Consider the following 14,391-nt stretch of genomic DNA (forward strand, 5'->3'; position numbering starts at 1 on the left):
CTATCTGTCACAGGTCAGAAGATATAACGTCGTAAACAATGAGGTGCGTGAAAACTGCCGCACCATGCGCACGTCTAAAAAACCAATATTACTTCTGTGTTGCTAACTCTATTCGTAAAAGTCTGCTGGCAGTAACCACATCTGCCGCTGAAATTGTACCTATCAGCGTAGGACACATAGGTGAGGAGATATGGCGTCATAAAGAATGAAATGAGTTGAAATGTCACTACCATGCGTAAAATAAAATGTTTCGTATCATGCATAAAGTTTTAATACATTTATTCTTCGCTAACGAGGCACTCTTATACAGGGTTATTACAAATGATTGAAGCGATTTCACAGCTCTACAATAACTTTATTATTTGAGATATTTTCACAATGCTTTGCACACACATACAAAAACTCAAAAAGTTTTTTTAGGCATTCACAAATGTTCGATATGTGCCCCTTTAGTTATTCGGCAGACATCAAGCCGATAATCAAGTTCCTCCCACACTCGGCGCAGCATGTCCCCATCAATGAATTCGAAAGCATCGTTGATGCGAGCTCGCAGTTCTGGCACGTTTCTTGGTAGAGGAGGTTTAAACACTGAATCTTTCACATAACCCCACAGAAAGAAATCGCATGGGGTTAAGTCGGGAGAGCGTGGAGGCCATGACATGAAATGCTGATCATGATCTCCACCACGACCGATCCATCGGTTTTCCAATCTCCTGTTTAAGAAATGCCGAACATCATGATGGAAGTGCGGTGGAGCACCATCCTGTTGAAAGATGAAGTCGGCGCTGTCGGTCTCCAGTTGTGGCATGAGCCAATTTTCCAGCATGTCCAGATACACGTGTCCTGTAACGTTTTTTTCGCAGAAGAAAAAGGGGCCGTAAACTTTAAACCGTGAGATTGCACAAAACACGTTAACTTTTGGTGAATTGCGAATTTGCTGCACGAATGCGTGAGGATTCTCTACCGCCCAGATTCGCACATTGTGTCTGTTCACTTCACCATTAAGAAAAAATGTTGCTTCATCACTGAAAACAAGTTTCGCACTGAACGCATCCTCTTCCATGAGCTGTTGCAACCGCGCCAAAAATTCAAAGCCTTTGACTTTGTCATCGGATGTCAGGGCTTGTAGCAATTGTAAACGGTAAGGCTTCTGCTTTAGCCTTTTCCGTAAGATTTTCCAAACCGTCGGCTGTGGTACGTTTAGCTCCCTGCTTGCTTTATTCGTCGACTTCCGCGGGCTACGCGTGAAACTTGCCGCACGCGTTCAACCGTTTCTTTGCTCACTGCAGGCCGACCCGTTGATTTCCCATTACAGAGGCATCCAGAAGCTTTAAACTGCGCGTACCATCGCCGAATGGAGTTAGCAGTTGGTGGATCTTTGTTGAACTTCGTCCTGAAGTGTCGTTGCACTGTTATGACTGACTGATGTGAGTGCATTTCAAGTACGACATACGCTTTCTCGGCTCCTGTCGCCATTTTGTCTCACTGCGCTCTCGAGCGCTCTGGCGGCAGAAACCTGAAGTGCGGCTTCAGCCGAACAAAACTTTATGAGTTTTTCTACGTATCTGTAGTGTGTCGTGACCATATGTCAATGAATGGAGCTACAGTGAATTTATGAAATCGCTTCAATCATTTGTAATAGCCCTGTAGTCGAGTCAACCTAGGGAAATTCCTGACACCTGGCAGCGATTTTGGCAGCGTTCAACTGCGAAGCGCAAACGGATGAGGCGAATATTATATTATATTATTATATTATATTTTGGCAGCGTTCAACTGCGAAGCGCAACCGGATGAGGCGTATATTATATTATATATTATAGCCGTCTAGTGAGCTATGAAGAGGCATTGCCATGGAGACCCCCTACGAAATCGCAACATAGACAAGCGAAGCAGAAACAGAAACTGTCAGGGATGGTTTTTCTTAATTTGAATACTGTACTTATACACATGCATATGTCTTTGTGTGACTGTTTCATAATTTCAAATCCGGTTTCACGAACACAAGGAAATAAATTTTTTGATGCTTCACTAAAAACGTATTTAATTTTTTGTTTTCGTTTCAAATAGAAAGGCGGTAAAATGAATACCTGGGCGACGCCCTGTTTGTCAGTATGTTGTAAATGATGAACCGGAGAGAGGTTGTGACAGCAAAGGTGGTCTGGATATATGACCCCACGAATGAAGCTCTCTACCACCCTCTTTCGACCTGTTAATCGTCTTCTGCAGCACGCACGCGATTACATTCACACTCCAGCTCGCTGTGAGGCTTCAGGGTGCTCGCGCACACGCAGCTCTGCTAGAGCTGAAGGTATTTGGGTGTAGGGAGGGTGAGCTGTACTCTACAGCTAAGTACGCATTCTGCGGGTTTCGGTGTGGTCTCGGGGGATCTACTGTGTCCTAAACCTGACTTGAGCTCGCAGTGCAGTAAATACGCATATCACATGTCCGTATGGCCTGCTGCGTGTGGCCTCTTTTGTGTTTCACACTCGCATAGGCAGTACAAGTTTCATTTCCAAGTTCTGCTGTACTTGCCCCCATTACAAATGTGTATATGCGACGCTAAATGAATTGAAACATTGTCAAACAAACTGCTTTTTGTTCCACTTATATTTCTTTATAACAAATCGGTTTTCGGCTGATTGGGCCAATGTCAGATAACATCTGACTGGCGCCCAGAAGAGATACTAGTGTGCAAGAAATAACGAATCACGGTTATTGAAATCGACGGATGCCGACTGTACTGACTCGTAATATCGGATCTAGCCGGACATACAACAAAGAGGTGGAAGAACCTGGCAGATTTAAACTGTTCCATAGTGACGATGGAGTTATCCAAGCACGATTAAGATTTTACCTCAGTTAGCTAGTTACACGGTCCATAGATCATCTGAACAATTCTTTTATAGAAATGATGAGGGACGAGACAGTTTAGAGGGTAATTATAAATGATTAGTGATAACATTAATGAACACATTATTATTTTTAGTCCTACTCATACAACTACACTTTTTTCTACTGGCTGCCAGTTTTTAAGTGGAAAAAAATTGAACGAGTTGTGCAGGAGAAATGATTTTAAATTACATTTAAAACTTGCTTCCCTACCTATCAGACATTTTACGTTATAGGAAAAATGATCAAAATTTTTTGTTGCTGCATATTGAGCTACTTTCTGTGACACTGACAGCTTTAACAATAGATAATAAAGGCAATTTTCCCTCTAGTGTTGTAGGTATTGACATCACTGTTCTTCTCAAATTGTGGCGGATTTCATTAGCGAATATATGTGGTGTGGCGGCGCAGTTAAAATCCCTACCTCTTTAAAGAGATACCTACATAACGTCCGTGAGTGAATATCACACATTATTCGTACTGCTCGTTTTCTTTCTAAGTGACGAGCTATGCCAGAAAATTATTCACCAATACATCACTGCACTTCCGCTAGCAAGTCACCTCCTACCTTCCAAAATTCACAGAAACTTTCCTGCATATCTTGCGGGGCTGGCACTCCTAGATGAAATGATAGTGCTGTGAAGATGAGAACTGAGTCGTCCGTTGATACCTCAGCCGGTGAGAAGCTTAGGTCCCAGGTTCGAGTCCTGGTCTGGGACAGAGTTTTAATCTGGCAAGAAGTTTAAAATCGGTGCACACTTCGCTGCAGAGTGAAAATTCATTCTGGAAACAATCGCCTAGGGCAGAGCTGACCTCCGCTATCTCTACGGCGTATTTCGTGGACCTTTCTTCAAGACAAAGTCTTTGTTCTTAGGTCTATTTCCTTCCGACGATTGGGCTTAATGTGTAGTCGCTTTTTAACTTCTCTTTCGTATTAGTGTTCTAAGATTATGACACAGGTAACATGGGCGCTTATGACCTCAGTTGTTTTTGCGCCCTAAACAAAAAACAAGTATCAATACGTGGAACTCCCGCCACACTATACTGTTCTCTCGATGGTCCACAACATACTTTTTTCCTCAATGGTTATTCTTAGTAGCCTGAGGTACATTATGTGCGGCCAAAAAAATACTCTTCTCTTCCAGTGTGACCCAGGTAAGCTAAAAGGTTGGGCAACCCTAGCCTACAGCGTAGCTATGCCATATCTCGGCAACAACCTTCTTCCAGGAGCTATGTTTCTCGTGCCAGTAATAAGTAACAAGTAGCAGTTTAATTATCTGTATCTTTGTCAGTTTGGCTGCACTTCTCTCTGATAATTACATGTTTCCTCTCTCTGTCGTAAGTGGCTGCTGTTTTACTTCAGGAGTGTTGCAGTGATCTTTTACTCAGTACATGGTAACACTGATTGATAGCTGCGTGCTTTAATATCAGGTTCATGATGTCGTATGCCACTGGATGGTTTTTTCGTCCGTTTTACAGATATCTCAATAACGCTAGCACTGGTCTGCAGTCGAAGAGGATAACGATCTATTCATCCAGATGCTTCTCGACGTGTAGAAACACTCGTTGTACAGACTAAGCTCCTCTGTCGAAATCCAATTAAGTGCGAAGTTTCGCGAGATCTACAGTTAGGAAATCTGTAAACGTCACGGCCCGGAGTTAACTAACTGCTACGTTCGTAGCATTTCGAGACACGATGCAGTGCTGTTCTTGTTGTGGTCTTCAATCCAAAGAGTGGTTTGATGCAGCTCTCCATACTACTCTGCCTTGTGCAAGTCTCTTCATCTCCAAATAACTACTGCAATTTACATCTAGCTGAATCTGCTTGCTGTAGTCATCTTTTTGTCTCCCTGTACGATCCCCCACCCCTCCCCGTCACTTTCCTCCAATACTAAATTGGTGATACATTGATGTCTCAGAATGTGTCCTATCAACCTACCCTTCTTCTAGTCACGTTGTGCTATAAACTTCTTTTCTCCCCAATTCTGTTCAGCACCTTCTCATTCGTTACGTTATCACCCACCTAATCTTCAGCATTCTTCTGTAGCACCAGATTTCAAAGACTTCTATTCTCTTCTTGTCTAAACTGTTTATCATCAATGTTTCACCAACATACATGGCTGCACTCCTTACACAGACTTTCAGAAAAGACTGCCCAGAATTTAAATCTATATTCGATTTTAACGAATTTATCTTCTGAAGAAGTGCTTTTCTTGCCATTGCCAGTCTACATTTTATATCCTCTCTACTTCTGCTGCGCAAAAACAAAACTCATCTACTACTATAAGTGTGTCGTTTTATGTCCTTTCAGGTCACTATCCATTCCGCTACACTGTTCTTCCAAGTCCTTTCCTGTCACTGACAGAATTACAATGTCATCGGCAAACCTCAAAGTTTTTATTTCTTCTTCCTGAACTTTAGTTCTTACTCCAAATTTTGGTTGGTTTCTTTTACTGCTTGTTCACCGTATAGACTGAACAACATTGGGGACACGTTACAAGCCTGATACAACTCATCTCAGCCGCTGCTTCCCTTTCATGTCCCTCGACTCTTACAACTGCCGTCTGGTTTCTGTACAAGTTGTAAGTAGCCTTTCACTCCCTGTACTTCACCCCTACTGCCTTCAGAATGTCAAAGAGAGTCTTCCAGTCAGTATGGTCAAAAGCTTTCTCTAATTCTACAAACGCTACAAACATAGGTTCGCCTTCCCTTAACCTGTCTTTTAAGAGAAGTTGTGGGGTCAGTATTGCCTCGCGTGTCCCTACATTACTTTGGAATCCAAACTGACATTTCTCGAGTTCCACTTCTACCAGATTTTCCATTCATCTGTAAAGAATGCGTGTTAGTATTTTGCAATCTTGATTTATTAAACCGATAGTTCGGTAATTTTGACACCTGTCGATACCTGCTTTCTTTGGGATTGGAATTATTATATTCTTCAGAAGTAGCAAGGCTTCAAAATAAATGTTCGCAAAGCCAAAGAAATGCGGATAAATTCGATCATCACGAATAGGCTGGCCGTTAATGGAGAGAACGTAGAACAAATGCCTCTGAGCACTGTGGGACTTAACATCTGAGGTCATCAGTCCCCTAGAACTTAGAACTACTTAAACCTAAGGACATCACACACATCCATGCCCGAGGCAGGATTCGAACCTGCGACCGTAGCGGTCGCGCGGTTCCAGACTGAAGCGCCTAGAACCGCTCGGCCAGAGCGGCCGGCAGAACGTAGAACAGGTCTAATCTTCCCTCTATCTCGGAAGTACAGTCACGAATGCAGGAGGCGCTGAGGAGGACGTTTGTAGTCGCAACCGCAAAGCAAATAATGTGTTTGTACGATTGTACCCTGTTCGGAGAAATAGAAACATCTCAAAGAAGAGCAAACTCCGGCTTTTCAATAGAAATGTGAAGGCTGTTCTGTTGCATGGTTGCGAAACTTGGAAGGTGACTAACCACATCAAAAACCAGCTCCAAGTTTTTACCAACTGCTGTCTCCGGCGTATTTTAAATGCGAGATGGCCAGATATAATGACAAATGAAGATCTTTGGAGGGAGACAAATCAGCAACCAATCAACATATAAATCAAGGAAAGAAAATGTATCTGGATTGGGCATTCATTGAGGAAACCAAATGGAGCTGTTGAAAGGGTGGCGTTGGACTGGAACCCTGAAGGAGTTAGAAAACATGGTCGTCCCAAACAGACCTGGAAAAGGACGATCGAGAGAGAAGCTGCATAGGATGCACGTGAAGAGACGTGCTAGAAATCGTACTAGGTGGAGGAATTTCGTCACGGCCCTGTGTTCCAGAGGGAACGACAGGAACTAAGTCAAGTCGAGTAAGTTTTGAAGTCTGAGGGTATTTCGCCTGACTCATACATCTTGCACACCAGATGGCAGAGTTTTGTCATGGCTAGCTCTCCCAGGGCTATCAGTAGTTATGACAGAATGTCGTCTACTCCTCAGGCCTTATTTCGACTTAGGTCTTTCAATCCTCAATCAAATTCTTGTTACAGTGTCATATCTCCCATCTCATGTTCATCTCCGTCCTCTTCCATTTCTATAGTACCACCTTCAAGTTAATATCCCTTGCTTAGATCCTCTATATACTCCTTCGCCCTTTCAGCTTACCCTTCTTTGCGTAGGACAGATTTCCCATCTAGACTCCTGATATTCATACAACTACTTTTTTCCACAATGGCCTCTTTAATTTTCGTCTAGGCGATATTTATCTTTCCCCTAGGGAAATACTTTTCTAAAACCGTATATTTGCCCTCTAGCCATGCCTGCTTAGCCACTTTGCACTTCCTGTCAATCTCATTTTTTTAGACTTTTGTTTTCCCGTTCGCCTCCTTCGTTTGTTGGAAGAGATTTTTATTTTTCTGCCGTAAGCTACATTTCCAGAGACTGCAGATACAGAGCCCTTATATTTACGGATTATTTGTGCGCAGAATTATTTCATTCGCTGCTTTTCGAAACGTTAGAGTTCCTGTTCTGCCTCCAGAAAAAATAAGTGAGCACAGTATCAGCTCCATTATTAATCAGCGAGATGACTGTAGAAGTAGCCGTGGCTGCGGCCTACAGCCGTGTCTGGTAGCGTTAACGCCGGTCAGGCCACAAAGAGGCCGCGGTCGGGCGTCGGGAGGGAGGAATGAGCTGACGTCGCGCTGACGCAGACCCGCGCCACCCGCCAACAGCCGCTCTTTTCCCACTGCGTCCGTTGCTCTACGGAACACTCTCGCTCCCTGTCCAGGGGCGCGGTATCTCGCCATGGCCGAAATGCTAAACACTCTTTACCTTCTGGATGGAAACGCTCTCTTCTAGACGAGAAAATCGCATACGAGACATGTTCAGGAAGTAAGTGTATTAGATTTTTATATTTTTTTTAGAAACAGGATATTGTTGACTATTTTTCTATCTAGTCACCGTCCCTTTCAGTTCATTTGGTGAGACGCGACAAGGTTCCTCATGCCCTCCTTGAAGATATCTCCTGCCAGCTCCTTTCCCCATCACGGAACCTCTCTCTGCAGCCGTCACATAGTCAAAAATGGTTCAAATGGCTCTGAGCACTATGGGACTTAACTTCTGAGGTCATTAGTCCCCTAGAACTTAGAACTACTTAAACCTAACTAACCTAAGGACATCACACACATCCATGCCCAAGGCAGGATTCGAACCTGCGACCGTAGCGGTCGCGCGGTTCCAGCCTCTAGCGCCTAGAACTGCTCGGCCACTCTGGCCGGCGTCACATAGTCTAAGGCAGAAAACCGCGGCGGGGGACTTTAATGTAGTAATACGAGGGTAGGCTCAAAATGCACACAATGCTTGTAGAATGCGACCTAAATGACTTTGATACACGCGCCAGGTGTGGGAGGTAACGACCCCCACTATACGCATGCGCAGTTTGAATGCCTTGCGTTCCTGCAGTGTATCTTGAATAGCGGCAATATGGAAAAGTGTTGTAGTGCTACGCCAGCGAGAGAGTTAATCAGCGTGCTGTTATCGGATTTTTAACTGCTGAAAAAGTGACTCCTAGTGAGTATCACCGTCGTTTAAAGGCTGGTTATGCTGACTATACTGTTAATAGGTCTACTGTAAATCGCTGGGCGCCAAGTCAAATGAGTCCAAGAGCGGCTTGGCGGTTAAGGCTGTGTGAGGGCGGGCATTGTTATGCCACAAGCACATTCCTCTCTTCAGCATTCCCCACCTTTTGTTTTGAATGACCCTTTTTAATTTCTCAGGGTCTCACAAGATCCTTGTGAACTGATGGCCTGCCCTTGAGGTAGAACTTAGATCAAAGTGATACCTTTTCGGCCCCAAGACTTCGCCGTGATTTTCTGCCCGAAATTGCCGTTTTGAAATTTGTCGCAGGTGTGAGGACACTGTGACGACTCTTTTTTCGTCTCAGTCGTCTAATGGACCACCCACAAAGAGCTCAGAAAATCCTCGCCTTCCAGTTCAAGTCGGTTAAGAAACTCGCGGGCACTACTGACCCGGTTTTTCTTGTGCTGCTCTGTCAGTTATATTGGGGCCCGTCATGCGCCAATTTCAGGTATCCCAGCGTTTCTGTCAGTGTCTCGTGTCATAGACTTCTGGAAAGTTGTGGGAACATGGCAGAAATTTCATCCAGGGTCAATCTGGGGTCTTCACGAGCAGTTTCCTCGATTTTTTTGCATCAACTCATCAGTCACAGTGGAACGTCCTCCACACCTCTGTTCGTGATGAATATTTGTTGTTCCTCCACTAAGCTCCCTACACCGATTAAACGCACTGGTTTTGCCCATAACACCTTCGCCGCAGACCGTTTTGATTCACGAAAAAATTTCAGTGGGTATTATTCCTTCCGAGAGTTGGAAACGAATCACATCATATGGCTCGCAGCTGGCGGGATTTCTTACTGACATCTTTCATGCAACTGGATGCTACAGTGTGAGTTTATGTACTACCGTGTTCCTCCGATGCTCGCTGTGGTCAGGGGATCTCCCTCGACCACTCAGTCTTGTCAACCTTATAAAAACAAAACAATAAAAACATAAAACCACACTCCTTTACGGTCACAGTACATTCACTTTCTGAGCACATCGTATATAGAGTGCATAAAACCAATCGGGTAATAATGTGGGAGCAGGGTAGGAGACGAATAGGGCACAGGTCGATAATGTGCCGTAATGAAGCTACGGCCATAATGCGACAGCCAATCAGCGACGAACGCGCGGTAGAATTTTGCATTTAAACTAACGTGCGGCTCACTTTGAAGATGGCTGAACGTTATACGGCCGAAATATTAGAAGAAGAAGGAGATTTCTTGCGGCTGCACACCCAAAACTTAATGGAACAGTCTTTGCGCCGCCAAAACCTGAAGATTCACATAACGTGCACAACTTTACATTTCCCTGAGTTATGAGGAAGTTGTCAGGCTTTGCACCAGGCTATTATCTTGCCAAGATAAGATTGATTTTTACTGAAGTTTAATCAGATAAATCCTCGTCTCAGATAACATAACCACTTCAGTTGCAAAAAGTCGAGGTTGCAGGTAGAACCAGTTTTTATATTTAGCGCAATTAAAGACAACGATTGAGTAGACACAAAAAGAGAACGAAGTACAAGAATGACATGAAATGCTTTTGGTGAATTAGAGTTTTTGGAAACAAAGCTTTCGATGTTTTTGGAATGGTAAGTTTGTAGTATTCATAACCAGTTTTGATCATCTATACATACGAGGGTAGACGGGAGCACGTAGGAGAACTGTGGCTCAAGTTTGAAAGAATGGTTGACCTTGCCCTGGATAGATATGTACTCAGTGGAACAGTTCATAATGGGAAGTACCTTCCATGGTACACAGTCGCTGTAACGAAACTTTTAAAGGAACAGTAACTATTGCATAATAGGTGTAAAACAAAGCATAGGACCATAGGTAGACAGATTCTGAATGAAACACGATGGGCTGTCAAGAGGGCAATGCTTGAAGCGTACAATGACTAACATAGCAGAATGTTGTCAAATGATCTTTCACAAAACTCAAAGAAATTCTGGTCGTACGTAAAGGCTGTTAGTGGCACCAAAGTTAGCGTCCAGTCCGTAGCGAATGAGGCAGGAACTGAAACTGAGGGTAGCAAAGTAATTGATGAAATGCTTAATATGTTTTCAAAGTTTCCTTAACAAATGAAAACCCGGGAGAATTGCCCCCAGTTTAACCCTTGTACCACTGAAAAGATGAGTGAAATAAGTGTTAGTGGTTTTGACAAACAACTAAAATCGTTAAAATTGAACAGAGCTCCAGGCCCCGATGGGTACCTGTCAGATTCTATACTGAATTCGCGGCTGATAGTCTCTCTCCTAACTATAATCTACCGTAGATCCCACGAACAAAATACCGTGCTCAGTAGTTGGAAGAAAGCACCAGTGACACCTGTTTTCAATCCACAAAACAATATCCTTGACATCGATTTGCTGTAGAATTTTAGAACACATTCTGAGCTCTAACATAATAAGGTATCTCGAACAGAATGACCTTCTCCATCCCAACCAGCAGAGATTCTGAAAATACAGATCGTGCGAAATCCACCTCACACTTTTCTCACGTGACGTACTGAAGCGTTGGATCAAGGCAGTCAGCTAGATGCAGTATTTCTTGATTTCCGAAAAGTAAATGACTCAGTACTACACCTACGCTTATGGTGAAAAGTACTATCATATGGTGTGTCAAGCGAAATTTGTGACTGGATTGAGGATTTTTTTTGTAGGGAGGACGCAGCAATTTATCCTGGATGGAGAGCCATCGTCAGATGTAGAAGTAACTTCGGGTGTGCCCCAGCGAAGTGTGTTGGGGCCATTGCTATTCATGTTTCATATTAATGACCTTGCGGACGATATTAATAGTAATCTCAAACTTTTTGCAGATGATTCAGTAATCTATAACGAAGTAATGTTAGAAAAAAGCTGCATAAATATTCAGTCATATCTTGCTAAGATTTCAAAGTGGTGCAATGATTGGCAACTTGCTTTAAATGTTCACAAGTGTAAAACTATGCACTCCACAAAATGAAAAAAAAACTAAGTATCTTATGACTATAATATCACTGAGTTACAGCGTAAATCGACCCACTCTTAGAAATACCTAGGTGCGACGCTCTGTAGCGATATGAAATGGAACGATCACATAGGCTGCCGTAAGTAAAGCAGGTGGTAGAATATTAATGGTACTTTTTTCGTCTAACATCATTCTCGCAACGGCAGTTAAATGTAAATATTTCTCCCCATTTGGATTTCGAGAAAGTTTGTCTCGACAGGCATACGCCTGCTGCTCATGAGACATTAACAAATATACTCTGAAACAAAATTTATAATGTTACAAAACAGCTTATATTTCAGCAGATATCGTAAAAGTGAAATGAAACTATATTTTTTGCTGTATTTTGTGTCGTGGAGAAATCTTCCACTCTGATGTTGAGGTAAAGTAGGTCTGCGATAACAGAGGTAACTGGAAAGTAGAAAATGCAAAAAAAGTAAGGTCACAGAAATTTTAGAACAGCTGACAGTTGTAGAGCTTTTTTTCATAGAAACAAATGATTTACAAAAGTGAATTATGTATTATCCTTAGGCTAGGCTCAACTGAAGCTAACAGCGGGAACTTCATATGATGGTTATGCGCTCCTAGTTTCAGTTTTACTTCATTTACCGAAAAAAAGAAAACAAAAAGTGTCTGGATTTGAAATGAATTTTAGATAGTTTTAAAAATATCAATTAGGTGATACGCTGAAACAAATGACTAGCAGTTCTGTAAGTAGGAAGTGATTAGTTTAGCATAAATTCTTACATTTCGCTTTTCGAAGATTGATAAGTCTCTAACAGTTTTGTTAACAGCTTATATTTGAATTAAATATTTTCGAATCAGGTATGATTTTTAAAAGTTAACTAACAAACAGTGGATATTCATCTGCTGTGTTACCCAACGATCCTCGGTTAAAGACGACACGAAACATAGATAACTAGCAATAGAACGTGTGTAATGTGTTTTCCTTCTCAGGAAAACGATTCTCCTGACAAGGAAGAGTTCCATTAAGCACAATTAACTTTTTTCGGCTAATAAGTGAATATTGCGCCATGGGAAAATGTGGCGCTCCCGTTTTCCACGGTTCGTCGTGTTTAGGGTAGATGAAGATAACGGTCCCCCGTTTCTTCTTCGATGCGGGGGTTGGGGTTATGGATCGCCGCTGTAGCTCAACCGGTCTGTAAAACTACCCAAACTCGTTTGAACAGCACACCGGTGTTACCAAGGCTGCTGGAGAATCAGGCCGTAGAACAATCTCTGCCTCCGTCTAGGCCGAACCCGGAAATGTTCCTCCGGCGGAATCGCACTTCTGTAATCTCAGACGCATCCAGGCGCATGAACGGTTGTGGAAATCAATGGGCAGGACGCAGGTAGCTCATGCCTTTCACGAACAGGCCACATGAGAGTTCCTGAGACATAAATTTTGTTTGTCTTACAATAACTTTTCAAGCGGGGGGTCACACTACTACTAAACGTAGCCATGGGGTTGACAGTTTTGCCCTTGGCAACATTAAACATATCTGGTGTATCTATATCTGGTGTATCTGCAGTATTTTTGCGTGAGTAATATAGTGGGGGCACTAGATGTGGCAGAAAATCGTTTATAAAATGAGAATGATTGAGGAAAGCGTATGGACTATTTTAGAAAGAAGAAAGTCTAAATTGATAGACGTCTGCCTCGGCACACCTACTTCCAAATAAAAAAAAGCCTTGATGTATTGTTTCTTCTGTTGTACTTTTTCTATGGGCGGTGACGGCCGTTTTAATGGGTTTCGAGTTACTGCAAAAAACGGTGAACTTCAAGAAGTGGCAATAAAGTAATTAGAGGAAGGAAACCTCGTAGACAACCTCAAAAAAGATATGGACATCTGTGACGATCAAGTGAGAAATTTCTAAGCATTAATAAAGTTAATGTGAAAATACACCACCGGCCCGTGTGGCCGAGTGGTTCTAGGCGCTTCAGTCTGGAGCCGCGCAGGTTCGAATCCTGCCTCGGGCATGGATGTGTGTGATGTCCTTAGGTTAGTTAGGTTTAAGTAGTTCTAAGTTCTAGGGGACTGATGACCTCAGATGTTAAGCCCCATAGTGCTCGGAGCCATTTGAACCATTTTTTTTGAAAATACACCGCATCTGAAACATTTTCTGTGTTTTGCAGCTTTACTTTCCGGATAGCCCTAGTAAAAAGGCTGTTGACATTGTTATTTCAGCATCAAACGTTTTCATTTGTGACAATCAAGCAATTTACACTTGTTTCAGTCTATTTCTACAGGAATTACATAAAACAGTTATTGAAGCCTCCTGGCAGTCCAAAACCGTGCCTAACTTGGACTAGAATATGAGACCTTCCCTTGTGGTCACTGAAGCACCAGCTGCACGTTGCATCGATAATAATGATGATGATTCGATTGCCGATTGCTCGGTCCTCACCTTTTGTCGTCTGTCTAGGTCGACCGCTTCCTTCTTGACTGTGTTCGACAGTGGTTCACCCACTCCTGCCAACATCGTCCAATAATGGCGTCCCTCCTATCCAGATGTCGAGAGATTCGGCTAGTAGTTCAACCGGCTTCTTTAATCCCAACTACACGTCCTCTCTCAGGTGCTGACACATGCGTATACTATTCAGGCGCCTGTCTGCAAGGCATAGTTACAGTCCAACTGAGTACACTTCATGCCCTGGTATCGATATGTCCCCTGTTTGCCATCCTTGCCGGCTGTGCGGTGAAATTGCGCTGCAGCGTCACACATTTATGAATCGGCCGCCAAAGATTAGAATTTTGCATTTTCCATTGAAACCTGTACGAATATCAGTGTGTGACCAATTTGCATAACTCCTTCGTTCTGCGTGGCTTCCTTTTTTTATTTTTTCCCTTAGAGCCTATAATACTAAATGTACGTGCAAAATTATGTCGCTGGCTGACACATAGTTAAAGAAATACGATGTCATAGACATTGGG

General features: G+C 43.0%; 1 protein-coding gene across 1 annotated transcript in view; it reads left to right on the forward strand.

The window, feature by feature from the left end:
- LOC124605686 (shootin-1-like) overlaps window positions 1-14,391 on the forward strand; it is a 302,657-nt gene that overhangs the window by 55,553 nt on the left and 232,713 nt on the right. The window lies entirely within an intron of this gene.

The sequence above is a fragment of the Schistocerca americana genome, chromosome 3 (genome assembly GCF_021461395.2).
Source record: "Schistocerca americana isolate TAMUIC-IGC-003095 chromosome 3, iqSchAmer2.1, whole genome shotgun sequence".
Lineage (NCBI taxonomy): Eukaryota > Metazoa > Arthropoda > Insecta > Orthoptera > Acrididae > Schistocerca > Schistocerca americana.